Consider the following 6,995-nt stretch of genomic DNA (forward strand, 5'->3'; position numbering starts at 1 on the left):
TGGTACTCCCAGTGCACGGTGGCTGCCCGACCATCGGCTTTGGTCCCAGAAGGGATGGGCTGAATTTGGGGCAGGAGGTGAAAAGCCATGGCTCACCAGTTAAAGGGGGCTTGGTAGGAAACGAACAGGGTGACACTCCAGCTACAGTAGCCCAAGGTTGGGGGCCCACTTGGTACAAGTGGCAGCCCTGCCAGGATTTTAATGCTGAGGGTGACTTTTGTGTCACCTTGACTGGCCATGGTGCCCAGATGTGTGGTAAAACATTGTTCTAGGTGTTACTGTGAGTGTGTTTGGGGATGAGATTAACATGTAAATAGTAGGCTTTGAGTAAAGCAGATTGCCCTCTGTAGTGTGGGTGGGCCTCATCCAATCAGTTGAAGGTCTGAATAGAACAAAAGACTGACCTTCCCGAAGGATGAGGGAGCTCTGCCGGCAGGTGGCCTTCAGACTCGAGCTGCAGCATCAGCTATTCCCTGGGTCTCCAGCTGACAGCTCACCCTGAAGATTGTGGAATTGCCATGCCCACACTCATGTGAGCCAATTCCTTAAAATAACTCAATCTCTTTCCCTCACTCTAGATAGATGATAGTGTAGAATATAAAACAATAAAAAATTTTCCTCCACTTAAAGAAAAGAAAGAAATAAAAATGAACATAGAACAGGAGGGACAAGAGAAAACATATTAAGATGGTATGTTGAAACCAAAGTAGCTCACAAATTACATTAAATATAAACGCACTAAGTCCACAGAGGTGAAGAACAATTCTAATCACATCCCATCAAGGCTGCAGTCTATTGACTGGACGTCTCACAGCTGGTGTGGACCTTGGTTAGCTGCCCTCCAGTGGTGTTCGTACCGTTACTCCTTTTCTCTTTCCTTTCTTGCTCTTTGGAAGAATGTCACTGTGCAGCCCACGCCTAGGGAGTGGGTAGTTATGGTCCCCTTCCCTAAGTGTGGGCTACCTACACAGATTTATGTAAAATTTTTCTGCATGGAGATTTCTTTATTCTCCCCCCCCCCATTTGCTTGTTTTTCAACAATTTACTTATATCAGTATGCATTTGCGGGTATTTATTTTTATACTTTGGGTCATAATCCAATAATGCATCACTTATTTTCTTGCTCAAATTGTTCCAGCCTTGGCTCTTGGGAGCTGTTTCAGCTGGCTCCTGTATGCCTTGGACACTCCCTCATGGCTGTGAGTTCTTTAAAAATAGTGAATAGACTTAATGGTTTTTAGTATCGTTTTCTTTTCTTTTTCTTTTTTTTTTTTTTTTTTTTTTTTTGGCTACACTGGGTCTTTGTTGCTGCGCGCGGGCTTTCTCTAGTTGGCAGCGAGCGGGTGCTACTCTTCGCTGCGGTGTGTGGGCTTCTCTTGTTGCGGAGCACGGGCTCTAGGCACGCGGGCTCTAGAGTGCAGGCTCAGTAGTTGTGGTGCATGGGCTTAGCTGCTCCGCGGCAGGTGGGATCTTCCTGGACCAGGGCTTGAACCCGTGTCCCCTGCACTGGCAGGCGGATTCTTAACCACTGTGCCAGAGAAGCCCAGTATCATTTTAAATTTATAGAAAGTTGAGTAAATAGTACAGAAAGGCTCATACACCCATCCACCCCATGCACAGCTTCCCCTATTATTAACATTTTGCATGAGTGTGGTATATCTGCTACAATTAATGAACCAATATGGACATGTTATTAACTAATGTCCATAGTTTATGTTAGTCCAGTGCTTCTGGGCGGTGGGTTATTGTGGTAAGACAGTGGATTCTGTGGTCAGGTGCCCCCGTCTCAACTTTTCTGTAAAACGGTGAGGCAGAGTCATGTGGGATACCACGGTAACGAGTTTCCACTTCTGGCTATTCGCATTCCCTTCTTCCCCGTGTGACCTGCTGCTGTGTCTCACTTCTCCTTGATATGGGGCTATACATTTAAAATTCTTTCATATTCTATCTCTTATGTCACATTTGATATCGTAGGAAAAAGCCCATTCAAGTTGTGTCAATCGGAAGCTTTGTGATTAACGAGCTTTCGGTACCAACTCAGTGATTATAAAGATCGGTAATGATTGATTGATGAAAACTAGTGAACAGTCTTTCAAATTACAATGAATTTTTTAATTGATATTCACTTTTCTTTTTTGAGACCATAATAATTTACTGTTCTGACATCAGATCAACAGAAAGAAACTCCAATTAGACTTTAAAACCTCATATATTTCAGGAACATGTCATTTAACCCTAGTAAGTGGATGGACAAATTACTTTAGAAGTCAAGAAGTCTTTTGAGCCACTGTCTTTTCTGTTATCTTGTTTTGTGAGTATGTAGTGTTTCTTCTCATACTTAAAAAAAATTGTAATCGGTTTTCAAAGGCTGACATCTGACACAGCTTTACTATAAATACCACCAGGGTTGAGTATTACCTTTGCCCTTCTCCCTGGCTTAGGAAGCAGGAGCCCCGACTCCCCTCTTTTCTAGCATTGTTTTTGTCAGATTTCTTTTATCTATTTCTCAGGTCTGTATTTACAGTTTTTGAAGTATATCACATTTTTTAGTATGGTGTTCAACCAGCACGTTGCTTCTTTGATTTTAAAAGTATGTTAAATTAATTTTTAAAACACCATTTTAAAAGAATACAAATGACTTTTCATAATGGGGATGAAATATCCTTGTTTGGGTACAAAATTCTGTGACTGGTATTTCCATCCTGCCCTCATCTCTCCCCTTTGACCGTGAATTTACCAACTTTACCTTCCCAGTTTACTCATGATCTGGTTGAATGTTCTTATGCTGTTGTCTAGGGGTGGCTGGGCATAGGTGGATTCTCTTGGTAGAAGACTGAACAGAGTTTTAGAGATTCTTCAAGCCTAAGCAGAGCCGTCGTGAGGAGTAAAGAAAGAGAAGGTGCACAGTGGGGCAGGTTGTACCCACCGCGTAGCTGGTGGGTCGCGTCTGCAGTGCTCGGCGCGTGGTGCTGTCGTCTGATCTTTGGGAGATAGAACCTGCCTCCGGGACTAGGGACTGGACACCCTTTTCGAGTCAGGTTAAAGGTGACAGCTGGGCTGCCTCCTGCGTGGGTCCCTCCGTGCCCTGCACCCGCCCCTCATCACCCCAGGCACATGAGGTGGGCTGACGCTTCCTCTCCTCCCGGGGCTGAGAAACCTGTGTTAAAGCCCTCGCCGGCCCAGGCTGGCCCTAGTACAGAGTTCGATTCCACGGCAGGATATATACCCTGTCCCTGCGAAGCTTCTGGGACCCAGACCGCCTTTGTCCATTCATCACTCCCAGGCCCTCAGGGCCCATCCGCAGGGGCTGTGGGGGTCACGATGTCCACCACGGCCACCTGGCCCAGCGTTGCTAGGTTACAGAGCTGCCGCGACCTGCTCTTTGTGTGCAGCGTGGACTAGCCCATCTCTAATCGTCACAAGCCCAGTCCTGTTCTCCCCATTGCAACCTGAAGTTATCAACCCCTTGTCCGAGTTCATGGCCAGGGTCAGACCCATGATTCAAACCTGGGTCGCAGGACCCTGAGACGGTGCGTTTCAGCCTCTCCTCCAGACACTCCTGATCACTGATATGTTTTGGAGCTGCTCTCCGGGGTCTTCAGCCCTTCGGTGCTGAGGAATTTGAGGAACGCTGCAAGGAGAAACCTGATAAAGCCTTTGAAAAAAGAAGTTAATTAGTTTTCCAGATGATTAGAGCGCTTAGTCCCCTTTTGCTTGAACAAATGCTTCGCTGAATTAACAACGGGCAGATAGGGAGCCTCTCTGAGCCACAGACGCTTCAAGGAGCCCTCGTGGCCGCTGGGGTCTAACACTCTCTCTGCTGGGCTCGCGCCTTTGTGCTCAGGCGTTGATTTGAAGCACGTGAATGACTGGGCAGCTCGCTTATTTCTATAAATATCTATCCTACGTTACCTTGGCAGCGCCGGAATTCAGCTCATCTCTGCAGAGTGGAAAGAGACATTTGCTGTTTGTCACGTTTTTATCTTTGCTGTGCCTCAGAAGACAATGGGATGGACCCATGACCCATCATGCACAACCAACACTGCTCGTTTTACATAAAATTTGCTTGAATATATTTTTAAAGACACAGCTGGAATAGATCAACACAAGGCGAGCTGTATAATATGAAGCACAGAATCAAAGCCGAGAAAATCCCCCCATCTTGTGTCTTACACATTAACTCTTTTTTTTTAAACATCTTTATTGGAGTATAATTGCTTTACAATAGTGTGTTAGTTGCTGCTGTATAACAAAGTGAATCAGCTATACGTATACATATATCCCCATATCCCCTCCCTCTTGCGTCTCCCTCCCACCCTCCCCACCCCACCCCTCTAGGTGGTCACAGAGCACCGAGCTGACCTCCCTGGGCTAACACATTAACTCTTCAATTTACACCAATTACACTCTCCCACAATCCCTTGCTGCCATTCACATCCAGTGTATAATGTAAATATAAAATTACTGTGTAGATATTCCCAAGGCAAGGTCTGCACTCGAAAGTCTCCCTGTGCACAACCTCAATTTACAGTTTAGAAGCAACGGCCTTAACACAAATTGTAAATCAACTATACTTCAATTTTAAAAATTGATTAATTTTTTTAAAAAAGCAGCAGACTTACTAAAGCACAGGAAGAACACCAAAACCAGAGGTGGATCATCTGACGGCCCTGCCTGGTCCTTACGCGGGCGGCTCATCTAACTTCTTCTTGCCTGCCTTCTGATCTGAAAAACAAAAACTGCAGCATTTTATTAATTTCAGATTCTTGTTGAAAGAACGGAGTGGATCACACCCCGTATACTCAGGCCTTTCCTGACCGTGACACCTCAGGGTCCCCCATCAGCCTTCGCAGAAATTGCATCCCAAGAACGGCTGCGATATCTTTGTAAGCTTTCAAGGCTGTCTTTGTGTTATAAGGGGGTTGTTTCAGAATTTTTCCCCCTAAAACCGGGTCTTTCTTCTTTGGGGGTAATTTTATTTAATTACTAATTCTCTATATTTGGTAGCTTTGTGTTGCTTTGTTCTTAAACTCAGAAGCCGTTCAGAATTCAGTATAACAATCCTACATGTTAATAACATCCACAAACGTATCGTGCTTCATTTTTTTATCTTTGGTTTATAAAATGGGGTCAAAGGTAACATGTACATAAAGAAAGGAAAGCAAAGGAGGGAGGAAAGGAAAGAGATTTTTTTTTAAATTTATTTATTTTTGGCTGCGCTGGGTCTTCGTTGCTGTGTGCAGGCTTTTTCTAGTTGAGGCGAGCGGGGTCTACTCTTCGTTGTGGTGTGCGGGCTTCTCATGGCGGTGGCTTCTCTTGTTGCGGAGCACGGGCTCTAGGCGCGCGGGCTTCAGTAGTTGTGGCACGTGGGCTAAGTAGTTGTGGCTCGCAGGCTCTAGAGCGCAGGCTCAGTAGATGTGGCGCACGGGCTTAGTTGCTCTGTGGCATGTGGGATCTTCCCGGACCAGGGCTCGAACCCGTGTCCCCTGCATTGGCAGGCGGATTCTTAACGACTGCGCCACCAGGGAAGCCCCAAGAGATTGATTTTGCTCACTTTATATCCAGAATTTTGTTATGCTGGCTCTGCTTCAAATCGACACTCCAACTCTCTTGTTTTAACTGTAACTGTGACTTTAACTGTCCACCTTCTCTATTCAGATCAGTTTTCCTCCCTGGGATCTTAAGAGCAGATTTCCAGGCAAAGACGTCACTGCTTAAGCCCTATCTCCAGAATTCCGAAAAGCATTTTGGTGGTAGATTGATAAGATTTCTTATTGTCCTGTGAGAAAACAATCCAATCAGTTTCAAATGCTTTGTTCTAATTTCTGCCAGGTCTTATTAAGTTTTACCCCATTTTCCTTAGCGTCTTGGCATTATGACCTCTTATTTTCAATTTATGCATACGTTTTATCTTTCTAAGGTTTTCTTTTGGCATCTTTTAGTTGGGGAAATAGCCTCCATATATTACCTTATGAAATTGTTTTTACTTCATGGCAGTGTTATATATACGCAATTATTTAAAAATAAACTTTTTTCTGCCCCCAAGGTAACAAATGTACATGGGAAAAATTGAGAACTGACAAAAATACTTAAAGGATAAAAATCAGGCATAATTGCACCCATAGGGACAGCCCCCATTCATTTTTTTCCCCCTTAATGTTTTAGCATCTATACACCCAGTCTTCCTCTGTGTGTGTACACATCCATATACATGCAATTGCACTACACATACTATTTTGTGACCTCCAGTTTCACTCGATATCACATCCTGTGTTTTGCTATGTCATCAAATAGGCTAAAGCCTGACCATTAATGACGACATGATATTCCGGCATATGGATATGTCACAATTTGTGTGATTAATCTCTCTCTTCATGATCCTGGATGTCCTGTTTGTTTGCAAATGTTTTGTTATTATATGCAAAGAACATTAAAGCCAATAAAGACAGCTTTGGACCCCAAACACTGGCTGAAGTCCATTTGTAAAGCCATCAACTTGGAGCAGACAAGCACTCTAAGTCTTCATCAGAACTGTGTCCTCGGGGATGACGTTCTCTTCGCCCGTCTCATTAGAAGTTAGAGCGAGTTGGGAACGATTCTGGCCTTTCCACCGCCGCTTGGCGCTTCACAGATTTGACCAGGCGGTGCCACGAGGAGGAAAGCGGCAGGGTTTGGAGCCAGGCGAGAGCTTCCCATCTTGGCTCTGCTGTCGACCGTCCGTGTGGCCGTCGCAGATGCACGGACACACTCGAGTCATGGCGTCCCGGTCAGTACAGAGGAGGCGGGCACACTGCGAAGGTAAACATACTGCGAAACGCTACACAAACTGAACCTCTTAGTGACACGGAATGATAAGTCTTATCATACCTACACTCCTAACCAGGAGCTACAGATAAGCCGGTTTGCCCCACCAAGCCTCCCTGATGTGGCGGTTATGATCGCTATTTTAGAAATAAGGAGCCTGAGGCTCAGAGGAGTTGAGTGTTTTACCTAAG

Source organism: Kogia breviceps, chromosome 16 (genome assembly GCF_026419965.1).
Source record: "Kogia breviceps isolate mKogBre1 chromosome 16, mKogBre1 haplotype 1, whole genome shotgun sequence".
Lineage (NCBI taxonomy): Eukaryota > Metazoa > Chordata > Mammalia > Artiodactyla > Physeteridae > Kogia > Kogia breviceps.